This window comes from Myotis lucifugus, unplaced genomic scaffold (genome assembly GCF_000147115.1).
Source record: "Myotis lucifugus unplaced genomic scaffold, Myoluc2.0 scaffold_202, whole genome shotgun sequence".
In the NCBI taxonomy this organism is placed as follows: Eukaryota; Metazoa; Chordata; class Mammalia; order Chiroptera; family Vespertilionidae; genus Myotis; species Myotis lucifugus.
In genome coordinates this window covers 1,915,752-1,928,068 of record NW_005871250.1, presented here as the reverse complement: position 1 = coordinate 1,928,068, position 12,317 = coordinate 1,915,752, and the positions used below count along the sequence as shown (strand labels likewise).

The 12,317-nt window shown below is 38.6% G+C and overlaps 1 non-coding gene across 1 annotated transcript; it reads right to left on the bottom strand.

Annotated features, from left to right (window-relative positions):
* Positions 1 to 11,956: 11,956 nt before the first annotated feature.
* Positions 11,957 to 12,059, bottom strand: LOC111827690. Its single transcript, XR_002831355.1, has one exon. It is a non-coding gene; the product is annotated as a U6 spliceosomal RNA (small nuclear RNA).
* Between the last annotated feature and the right edge of the window lie 258 nt (positions 12,060 to 12,317).

Below are 12,317 nucleotides of genomic sequence, written 5' to 3'. Positions count from 1 at the left end.
CTCCATTTATAAGTCATTTGCAGGTGACATCATCTGCTATGGAATTTAGGCTGTTGCACAAAATGTCTCCACAGCATGCTCTGGGATCTAATGAGCCCTGCCCAATCTTTCAAACCTAAAGTTTTTCACATGGGGAAGAAAAGCCCTTTTTGGTTTTTCTAGTGTATATTTACCAATAGCATTGTAATAACTCTTTTGGAGGTACTTCCTATGCCAGCATTAACAATTAGACGGGTATCGGGCAGAATTATTATTCAGTGCCAAGAAGTAAGCATTAAATCAGATTGGTGAGGTGTGCCTACTTTCGTCCCTGAGCACTCTGCTTCTTTCCCCATGCTCTGAGCTAATTACTTGTTCCTACATGGGCATGCCCATTCATACCCCAGGGCCTCTGTTCACGCTCTTTATTTTTTCCTGCTATTCATCAGGCTCCGGTTCAAATGCCCCACTTCTCTATGAACTTTTATGATGACCCTTCCACTGTACCCCAGAGAGTTAGTTGCTCCATCATCTGTCACATAGAACGCTTGGACTATTTTTGGAGAACTAAGGACTTTAATAGCTCTCTTCTCTTTGAATGTTTTATTCAGTCCTGAATCCTCAGGGAGCCTAATATTGTGTTTGGCATTGGCTTTAGCTTTGACTTCCTTGGGAAACTTGTATGGTTTTTCCAAAAAGAACTAGGTGGTGTTTCTCTCCTGTGCCTAATAGGTACCAGAATATATGTCTCCACCAATAGGCTGTAGGCTCCTCGAGGGCTAGATTGTCTTTTTCAGAGTTGAATGCACATTATTCGAGGTATATAACAAACAATAATAATAATAATAATAATAATAAAGTTACTGCACACAATAAAAAGAAATATTGGGTTTGAGGTGCTGATGTGTATTTCAGATGTAAATATCCTTCCTTTTGGATATAAACACTCAAGGGGATACCATTTGTTCAAGTATAGATACTGGTTATCCTCAGGGAGGCTGTAAGTTCAGTTAGTTGAGATGAGGACTTGGGGGTTCCTAAACTTGTAGCTTGACCAGAACTTATTGTGACTGTGAGAGGGCCCTTTTAATAAATGGTGAGATTAACTGAGGTCTGGGGAAAGGAGGCTTGTCTGGTGTCACGAGCCAAGGTGAGGACATGGCCCTCTTACTCCCAGTTCTGAACTCTTTACAAGGCGCCAAACTGCACTTGAAAGCTCTGCTTGGATCCTTCCAGTCTCTCCATTTTATCTTCTCAAGAAGACTCTGATACAGTCTCTCCTACAGAGTTGTGATCTGGAGATAGTGATCCATGGTAGGAAGTGTTCAGCAAGTTGGGGGGATGCCATCAGAGTCCGTTAGAATTGAGCACTGTGCATGTCCAAGTAGCTAGTGCAGAAATAACATTCAAGTGTCCCCTGACTTGTGGCTTTACTTACCTGGGAAAGGGCAGCAATACCTCTTACTTTGCACCAGCTTTGAGCCCTCAGGGTTTAACCCATCTTGTGGGGGCATAGTTTTTAAATTCCCTGTAAGAACACTGTATAGGCAAGCAACCTAGGAGAGAGGGCTGCTGGCTTCTCAAGGATATCAGCTACAAGGGCCATGCAGAATCCTGAATCAGATGCTCTAGGTCAGTGGTTCTCAACTTTCCTAATGCCGAGACCCTTTAATACAGTTCCTCAAATTGCATAGAGAGATTTTGAAGTGTGTGTCATGGTTAAAAACATGGGTGTTGGGATCAGACAGAACTATGACAAACTCGTAGATAGAGAGCAGGTGGCAGGGGGGCTGGTTGGAGGGGTGGAGGGATTGAGTAAAAAAGAAAAATTGAGAAAAAATTCATGTATATAGGCAACATTGTCGTGATTGCCAGTGGTAGGGGAGGTAAGGGGTGGTGATGGAGGTATATGGGGGATAAATAGTGATGGATGGAGACTTGACTTTGGGTGTGAACACACAGTGTACAGAATATGTGTTATGGAATTGTGCACCTGAAACTTGTATAATTTTGTTAATCAGTGTCACCCAATAAATTCAATTTAAAAAAAAGAACTGAATTTCAGATTTCAGATTTGCCACTTACAAGTTGTGTGACCCTGTGACCTTAGAAATATTTTCTAATTTCCTTATGCATTGAATCCAATGTCCACAAAACAGGAATAAGGCCATCTCTCAGAGTTATGAGGATTAGTTTTGAAAATGCATGCAAACAATTAGCACAGTGCCTTGTACATGCTAAGTGAAAAATAAATGGTAGACTTATTCTGTTCTGTCTTGTCCTGTCCTATCCTATTCTATCTTGGGTTGTTCCAGAGGAGGGAGTGATAGCCATGCAAGCAGGATTAGGGCTAATAATAATAGTAACAACAATCCTATCTAATAAAGAGCTAATATGCTAATTAGACTGAACAGCAGAATGATAGTCCAGACGACCATTCAGACAACCTTCCGGACGAAGCTGGAGCTGCGTGGGCCGAGGCAGCTGAGGCTGCAAGGGCCAAGCCCCTTGCATGAATTTCATGCATTGGGCCTCTAATTAATAATAATAGGCTATTGGTGTTAACTCTGGCCAAGTATCAAACTAGATGCAACATATCAACAAAGTGTTGGGAAGCTGCTATAATTATCCTAATTTTATATAAGGAAATGTAAGCTTAGATAACTTAATTTTTCCTGGGTCACAAATTCTGTATGAGCTAACGCGGGGGATCGAACTTAAGGTCATGTAACTTTGAAGTCTGTGCTCTTAATTATCACATTATGTCGTGCGGGCACATGCTCAGTGCAGCTACTGGCAAAAAGCCTGGGTCACACAAGGAATCCTGCACTCAGGCCAGTTTGTCCACAGATGCACCTGTGTCTGCTCTGTTTTCCTCATTTGTCTCTATATTTCCCATTGACCCACATCATTCACCTCTGTTTTAGCTCAGTTTGAAGTATCAAAGTGCAGGTTACAGAGTGCCCTCATGTAATCCTTGGCAAAAAGAGAGTTGGAGATAGGGCTGCAGAATATAAAATACAAGATGCCCAATTAAATTTGAATTTCAGGTAAATAGTGAGTAAATTTTCACTATTACCCAAATATTTCTCTTTATTTGCTGAATTGGGCAACCCTACCTGGAGAGGGCCTCTGGAGTGTTTTCTTGCATTAGACCTCAGATAAGGAGTAAAGGACAGGGAGGTCAAATAAATAATTGAAAGGTAGTGTGTGAAAAGTAGAACTCATATATGGAATGTGGAAGTTATTGAAGGACCCGAGCTTATCTGTGATATTACATCTGGGGCATGTCCCCCCCCCATCCCCAACCCCGTAGTTCTCATGAGACAATAATTAGCTCCTCTCTTGTTCTTGGTTTACTCTAGCTCAAGTTTCATGCCAGCCCTGGAAGAGGTGCATGCGGCTTCAGGAAGGCCTCCCGTTTCCATGGTGCCATGTGCTGAGGGGTGACCACAGTCTTCGTCACCCCAATCACCTTTCTACATATAGCTAATAACTTAGCCAATCCTCATGTCACCAGTCAATTTATTAATTTTTTATTCAGTGGACATTTACTGAGCTTACACTATTTGTCAGGTGCTCTGTGAGGCACTGGGGGCAATATCCAGATGATGTGTTTTAGAATTATATACCTGAAGCCTATATAATTTTATTAACGAAGTAGAGGCCCGGTGCATGAAATTCGTGCACTGGGGTGGGGGCTCCCTCAGCCCGGCCTGTGCCCTCTCACACTCCGGGAGCCCTCAGGGGATGTCCGACTGATGGCTTAGGCCTGCTGGGAGCAGCAGACATCCTTAGCACTGCTGGGGAGGTGGGAGAGGCTCCCACCACCTGTGCTCACCAGCGTGAGCCTGCGTTGAATGTCTGCCCCCTGGTGGTCAGTGCACATCATAGCAACCTGTCATTCCTCCATTTGGTTTATTTACATATTAGCCCTTTATTATATTATTATATAAGATGTCACCCCAATAAAGTCAAATAAAATAATAATAAATTGTATGCCCTTGCCTCTGTTGTGGATGCAAACATGTAACGAAATAATTGCAGTTAAATATGAGAAATGCTAATGGAGTTAATGAACAGATTCCTTTGGGAGACGATTAGGGAATGGTTCACATTGCCTGGTGAGGCAGTCATGGAGATATCATTTGTTTGGAACATTGGAAATTGGGTTAGCAGGTGTTCCCCATGTGAGCAAGGTGTGGAGAACACGCTTGAGGTAGGAGGAATGGCATCTGCAGGGCACAGGCGTGGAAGAGCACAGCATATTTCTAGGAATGAACCCTCAAATTCTTGGGTATTGATATTAGAAGTAAAAATTATGGTGAACTAACTGAATCTTGAAAGTTATTTTAATTAATGAACCTGCTAGGAAGAGATAATGAAGAGATCTAGCCAGAGCCAGGGGATAAACAAAACAAAATAAAGCAATTATCTTGCATGCTACTAAGCATCCTGCTCTCTGTCTGTCTTGATTGAATAGCTCAATTCAGTTTAGTAAGAATAATTCTCACTCTTGGAACTTTTCCTATGTGAGAACTCATATATTTCTCACAATTACCTACCTGAAACAGGTCAGAATGGGCATAATTATCCTCATTTTGGAAATTATTACAAAGAAAAAACAATCTAACAGCAACACTGACAAAAACTGAAGTGTGGACATTTTAATTCACTAATATAATGTCACTCTACTATTAAGGGGCAGAGCTTAGACTTGAACTCAATTCTATATGATGCTAAAACCAGTGATAAAAATGTACTTAACAAGGTTCTAGTCTGAAACTTGGGAACCTGGTTACTTCTCATGTACTTATTTATTCATTCCTGCATTTACTCATTTGTCAAAAAATAGTTTGTGTCTTATACCCAAAGAGAGGACTTCACATAAGCTATAGAATTAGGAGTCATCAATGAGAAATAGTCATGGGAGTAGATGAGACTAGTCAAGGATAGTGGGTAGAATTAGAATAATTAAGCAGTAGTTTGAGAAACTCCAACATTTAAGGACCCTGCAAAGCGAGAGAAGCCCTGTAGAAGTTTAGAAAAATCTATCGGAAAGACAGAGGGAAAAAAAGAGGATATTTAGATACTATGGAAATCAAGGGAAGCTTTATGGAGGGGATCTGGTCTGCTGTGTCAGATGCTGCTCAGAGATCAAGGAAGGTTAGGATTGTGATGTTATTAATCTAGCAACAATGAGGTATTTGGTCACTCACAGGAGTGTTAGTGTGGTGTGGTGGTGACAAGCCTCATTAGATGGTGTGAGTCAAGACAGGAGATTCCATGGGGATAAGCATCTCTCAGGGCTGATTGCCTTATCTGTGAAACACAGGTGTTGACAGCCCCTCTCTACTTCAGATACATATGAAATTTAAAAGCCTCTAATGTAAGGCCGAAGGTGATAAAGTTAATGATCTTGACATACAGAGGAAAAATTATATTCTGCTCTTGCTAATTCTGTTTCTCCCATCATAAATGCCCTGATTAACCCATCATTGCATGTTATAAAATGTTTTAAAATGTAAAGTCTCATGTGATTGGAAAGGCTAAAATCAGGGTTGTAATTGTTTAAAGATTTCATTCAACTCCTCATCATCTGTTTTAGAGCCTCATTCTACCATCCTGCCAAGTGTGCGTGCACCCTTTGCTTTTATACTCTAAAGATGGGCGGTTCTCAGAACAATTTAGTGGGTGCTACATGGCATAGACTCTGAAGTCAGACAGGACTAGGTTTAGATGCTTCTCTTCCATTGATATCTTGGTCAAATTACTTAATCTTTCTAAATCTCAGTTTTCTTATCTGTAAAATAAAGATTATAATACCTAGCACAGCCTCTGGCACAGATAATATGTTTGAAAACCAAGTGATTTTTAAAAAACACATTGTTTTCTTTTTGACAGCTTTGACTGGTAGAATAGTTCTTATTTGTTTTAGTCTAAAATGTTTTCCTCTAATTCCCATATATTGGCCCTTGTTTTTGCTCTTGGACCTGAGCAGCAAGTTGAATCCCCTTTTTCCTAACAGCTCTTCTATCATTAGATTTTATCTCCTCCATCGTAAACATCTCAATTTCTTTAAACTTTCCTTAAAGGCCATGTTTTTAAAGCCCCTCTCCATCATTGTTGCTATATTTTGAATTTGAGGAAGCACCAAGCAAAGATCTGAGACAGTGAAGGGTTAAGCTGCTGTGGGATGGGAAGTGTTTGAAATTAAGCTTGAGAATATAGGTTAGGTCAGATCAAGGAGAGGCTTGGTGCCTTTTTAAGGAATGAATTCTATTCAGTTGACAACAGTGATTCTTCAGTGTTTTTGGAGTGAGTGTGAGCCACAATCAGATAGTCATTTGGCACATTATTCTGGAACTGGTATATATGGTTTACATAAGGGAAAAGAGAGAAAGAAAAAAGGCAATGACCCCTGTGTGTGAAATGAGAACCAATACTAACAGTGGTGTGACCAGGAAGAGATAGATGTAAGGTCTCTGTAAGCAATTCATAAGGGCATTGTAACTTTCTCTGACTCTTTCAGTATCAAGTATGGACACACTTGTCCATTTTTTAAAACAGATACTTACTAGTATTATTTAGTTTTACAAAACATTATTTTAAAATGCTAGGAATAAGAAAATAGAAGTAAAACATTAAAGAAGTTCACAGTTAATGTGTAGTGTGATAAAAAAAATCTTCATACGTAGAACAGGAGATATTTAAACTTGACTTATAAGGATGGCTATGTTTTAACTATGTGAGGAGAGACAATAAGGCACTTCATATGAAAATGACAAAGTAAGCAAAAGAAGGTGGAAAGAAAGCTGCAGGCTAATATCCCTGATGAACATAGCAGGGAGTAGAATGGTGGATGCCAGGCCTGGAGGTAAAGGCACTGGGGAGATAGTGGTCAGGGTGTATAAAGTTTCATTTATGCACCATGAAAAGTTCTGGAGATCTGATGTACAGTGCCGTAACTATAGTTAACAATACTGTATTATATATGTGAAATTTGATGATTCAATAGAGCTTAAGTGTTCTCACCACACACACAAATGATTGTAACTATGTGAGATGATGGCTATGTTATTTAGTTAAATTATGTGATCATTTCACAATGTATCTGTATATGAAGTCATTAAGTTGTACACCTTGGGGAAAACACAGTTACACAAAAAGTAATGGCTTTGAACTATTAAGGAAAGATTAATGAGAAACTTACAATATATACACTGTCATAAAAGAATATCAAAATAAAAACCATGACTATGTAGCTGAGATTTATTATTTACTCCTACTCTCCAAACTATTCATGTGACATAATAATTAAACACATAAACAAATTTTTAAAAGAATTAAAAATTTGTATCAAACAAGTAAAGGACTGAGAACTTTAACACTAGAGATCTTTGGATTAGTATGAAAATAATCAACTTGCCATTCAGAAGAAAAACTTGCCTTTTTATATTATGGAAACTTTTTTGTTATTTTAAAAGTAAGTTTAAAACATTATGAACAAAATTGCCATTTCACCCTGAGTAAATCAGTCATGTTCTTAATTGCTGGCTAGTAATGGCTAACAAGAATTTAAAAAAATGAGAAAAAATTAAGATTCCAAAGAAATTCTTAGGGAATTTGCCAACGGGATAGTTAAGATTTTTCTCCACATACAATATAATCATTAATGGCTAATAAAGCTTATTTTTAATCAAGACAATGTAAAATAGTGAAACACATTCTTTTATAAAAGTTACACGTTACTTTCTATAGAAATATGTAATATAGTAATGATCATTCTACTGCAAAACCAGGAGCATTTGGGGGGTCTAGTTTTAGAATTACCTAGTATCTCTTTGTTTCTTCCTTAGGATCTTGTTTCTTCTTTTCCCCTGAAGACCTTCTCCTTTGTCCTCTACTTTCTCCTTGTCATCATATATATGCATCTTGAGATTTTTCTTTTTTTTTCTTAATGTGAGAAATCTACTTCCTCTGCGTTCTTTCCCAATTCTGAGCTTGCTTCATCTTACCCTCATTCTCCTCTCTCTCATGTTCTCTGGATAGATCAGCTCCCTCTTCCTCATTGTCTTCATTACCTTTATTTCCATCTTCATCCTCTTCCTATATAGAGTTGATGTTTATTATCTTCCTTACCCAAATCCCCTATGTATGCTTTGATGCAGCAGATAAAAAATACTTTCCTAACTTTTAGGATCATAATTCCATAGTTCAGCAAGTCACAAATTTTCTAATATTTTGAAGAACATCGACTGAATTGAGTACTTTGATTCTGTTTAGTTCTGCTTTAGCCATATTTGGAAATACTAGTTCTTAAAAATAATTATGCATGCTTTCAATTTCCCAATTAATGATGGCAGTAATTAAGGCCCAATTTTGTCACTCAGTCTTTATTACCCCTTCCTCCTCTACTACCATGAGTTATATTTCTTCTGTCTTGCCTCTCACACCATTTCCAATTCCAAAATTTGCAAGAGATTTGGAAATGAATGAAAGGGAAGATGAATATACTACTCACTACCAAAAAAAAGCTGTAAAGATTAAAGAACAGGAAAGGAGTCCAAAAAAGGTAGAATGTTAACTTTGCTTTCCCCTCCTCATTCATACACATTCATAGTTCCATTCCCTTCAACAGTAGTTCAGAGACTGAATGATTTGTTAAGAAATATAATGTAATCAGAAATGTAATTTTGGAATATTAATCTGATGGTCATGTGTGTATAGAGAGAAGAAAAACAAGAATCAAGAAATTAGTTAGAAAATTATTTTATTAACCCCAGCAAGAAAAAAATGAGGAATTAACAATCTTGCAGTGGGAAATGAGCAGAGGATATGATTACTAGTGGTATCGTGAAGCCAGGATTTGTTAGACTTGGTTTTGGGCCTGAGTGATTAGCAGCAGAGCAATGGCGACTTAATCATGTAAAGAAATTAAAGGAGGAAGATGAGGGGAAAGATGTGGTTTTAGTTGGGCACTTAGTGACATTGAAGGGTGGAGTTTCCCTATAGCTAGATGGCAAATGGAACTAGAGGAGTGGAATTGAGAGTGAGTCCCAAAAATAGAATGGCTAAAGCCTTGAACAGATAGAACACTTTGGATTACCAATTTAAAAAAATTATTATATCTAAGGTGAGATACTGAAGAATGAATCTGACAAGAACCAGTAAAATAATTTGCAAGAGAATCCTGGGAGTGAATTATCTAGAGGCTGAAAAAGAAGAGAATTTAAAGAGGTAAGGGATACCTATCTTAAAAGAAAGGAGTGAGACTGAGAATTAGAATCTACAGTTTCAAAAAATAATCAGGTGATTTATATGCACATCAGGATTTGAGAAATACTGAGATAATGCACAATCATAGTTACTAGCTGTATGAATTTGTGATAAGTTACTGTCCTTTTCTGAATATCAAGTTCCTAATCTGAAAATTATAATAATAATTTTAGGGTTGTGAAGAGTCAACAAGACAAACTCATTCTGTATTGTAGCACCTACTCATTAAACCAAATACTGATGGATGCCTTCAATGTGCCAAGCTAGATGTTAAATAGTTTAAAAAGTAGAGTCCCTGGACTCATGAAGCTTACATTGTTTTTGAGTCCTATGGACCAAGGTTGTTCCTGTTCTGGACTGTAGCAGCATGGTGTTATGGATTGATAATTGGTATCAAAGGTGAGAGTACATGGATTTCAGCCTTCTTTTATTTATTTTTTCCAGCTTTATTGAAAAATAATTGACAAATAAAATTGTATGCATTTAAAGTGTAAAACGTGATTATATACACACACACATACACACATATATAATTATTACCACCATCAAGTTAATTAATACTTCTGTTACCTCACATAGTTAATGTATTTCCGTGGTGAAAATGCTTAAGAGCTGCTCTCAGCAAATTGAAGTATATAATGCCATATTGTTAACTAAAGTCATCAAGCTGTACATCAAGCATGTCAAATTCAAAGGCTAACATGGGCCAAATGAATGAGGCATGCGGCCCGTGGGCTCTGAGTTTGACATGCTTGCTGTACATTAAATCCTCAGATCTTATTCATTACTTAAAGTTTGTATGCTTTGACCTACATCTTCCCAATTTTATCTCTCTCTAGCTCCCAGCAATCACCATTCAACTCTCTGTTTTGTTTGTTTGCTTGCTTTAAATTCCACATAGAAATGATGTTAGGCAATATTGGTTTCTCTCTGTCTGACTTATTTTACTTAGCATAATGCCTTCCAGGCTCATCTATGTTGTCACAAATCAGTTCTCCTTTTAAATGTACATTGTAAGACCTTAAACAAGTAATTTCAGCTTTCTGAACATTGCAATTCAGATCTTAAGAATATTGGGCTACATTAACTATCTAAACTCCATAAAACACTAAGTATATGCACTTCTCTATAGAGGGAATAAAAAGGATAGCTGTGGCCAAATAAGTTGGGAAACTTATTTCCTTACTAGTGGCTAGGTGCACGGATTCGTGCACATTGAAAGGAAATTAATTAGAAGAAATATTTTAATATCGCTATTCGCCCTTTCTCTATAATAGAAGTGTCAACCAAATTCATGATTGACAATGACAGGTCGAAACACATGCATGCAATTGGCGCCAGTGAGAGTTTTTTTTTTTTATATATATTTTATTGATTTTTTACAGAGAGGAAGGGAGAGAGATAGAGAGTTAGAAACATCGATGAGAGAGAAACATCGATCAGCTGCCTCCTGCACATCTCCTATTGGGGATGTGCCCGCAACCCAGGTACATGCCCTTGACCGGAATCGAACCTGGGACCTTTCAGTCCGCAGGCCGACGCTCTATCCACTGAGCCAAACCGGTTTTGGCGAGTGAGAGTTTTATATATATTGCACATGCGCGAGTCAACTTAGCCTTTTATATATACAGAATAAACTTGCTTAATTAGATCTGCTCTCTGATTTAGCTCAACTTTTTCCAGCCCAGTGAAGCACACCAACTTCTCTTTCAGGTAATTGTCAGCAACACAGCAGTAAATATCAACACAAAGCAGATTATTGTTGTAGATCATGCAGGGAAAATAAAGGGTAAAATATTTAACTGCAGCAGTGTTTGACTGTATTCTGTGCAGTGAGAAAACCTGAAGTCATTTTAAAGGTCCACCATTTCTTACTTCTTTTCAGTCGGGTCAAGTTTCTAAACTTTGTAAATCTCTGTTTTCCGGCTAGTGAAAAGAAAATAGGATTCCACCGAGTCTCCTATCTACCTACTCCAGGACTCCTGTGAGGATCAAATGAGATGAGGCATGGAAAAATGTTTCACAGACATTTGGTTAAAGTTTAAAATGTTTGCACCTGGCTATAAAGCAAGTCGTGTTCCTGGGCTGAAGAAACTGCAAGGAAGCTAGTTGCTAGGGAGAGGAAGCTGGGCGTTGCTATGTGACATCATTACCTGGTGCCCACAGCTACCATTTCCAGGTTGGGCTGGGCTGTGGGCCGCATTTTGTGCCATGGGGTCTCCGCAGCGTTGGCTGTGACTTGGTGGGCTGTTGCTCTGGGGTGGTGGTGATGGGGCCTGTGTCCCACTTGGGGGAAATCAAGTGTTGCTTTTTTGGTGCCAGGTCCATGGTGCCGTTTCTTTGTAAATGGCCAGTGTGCATCATGGCAGCTCCTGCATTGAGTGTCTGCCCCCTGGTAGTCAGTGTGCATCACAGTGTCCAGTCGGATGGATGGAGGGACACTTAGCATATTAGTCTTTTATGTATATAGGTTAGGATGTCACAGTACCCTTTTACCATATTAAAGGCTTAAAGAAGTACCAAGTAAAACACTTCTTTAACTTGGTATAATTGAGCATTTCTGACACTTATTAATAAAGATTTATTTTTTCTTTCCCCTCCTTCCTTTTTTCCTTTCTTTCTGTCACAATAATTTGGGGACACTTATGTTGTCTTTCTGAGGCCATTTATGAATATGATCATTTGTGGATCTTTTTTTTTTAATATGGAACGCTTCATGAATTTGCGTGTCATCCTTGCACAGGGGCCGTGCTAATCTTCTCTGTATCATTCAAATTTTAGTATATGTGCTGCCAAAACAAGCAGTGTGGATCTATTTTAGAAAGGCAGGAGGGAAGGAGAGTTTTGCCAAGGGCAGTCCTCTATAGCTGCTAGTCAGGCGACTCCCTGGGTTTGCCAAGAAGAAGCATCACATTTTAATAAAAGGGCAGGAGATTAGGAGCACAGTCCTTAGGAGTTGTCTGACATTGAGCAAGTCTCTGGCTCTCAGTTTCTATGTCTACATTAGGGTGTGAGGATCAGCCTGGTGACTCTGTAATAGTTTGGAATGCTAGGGTTAG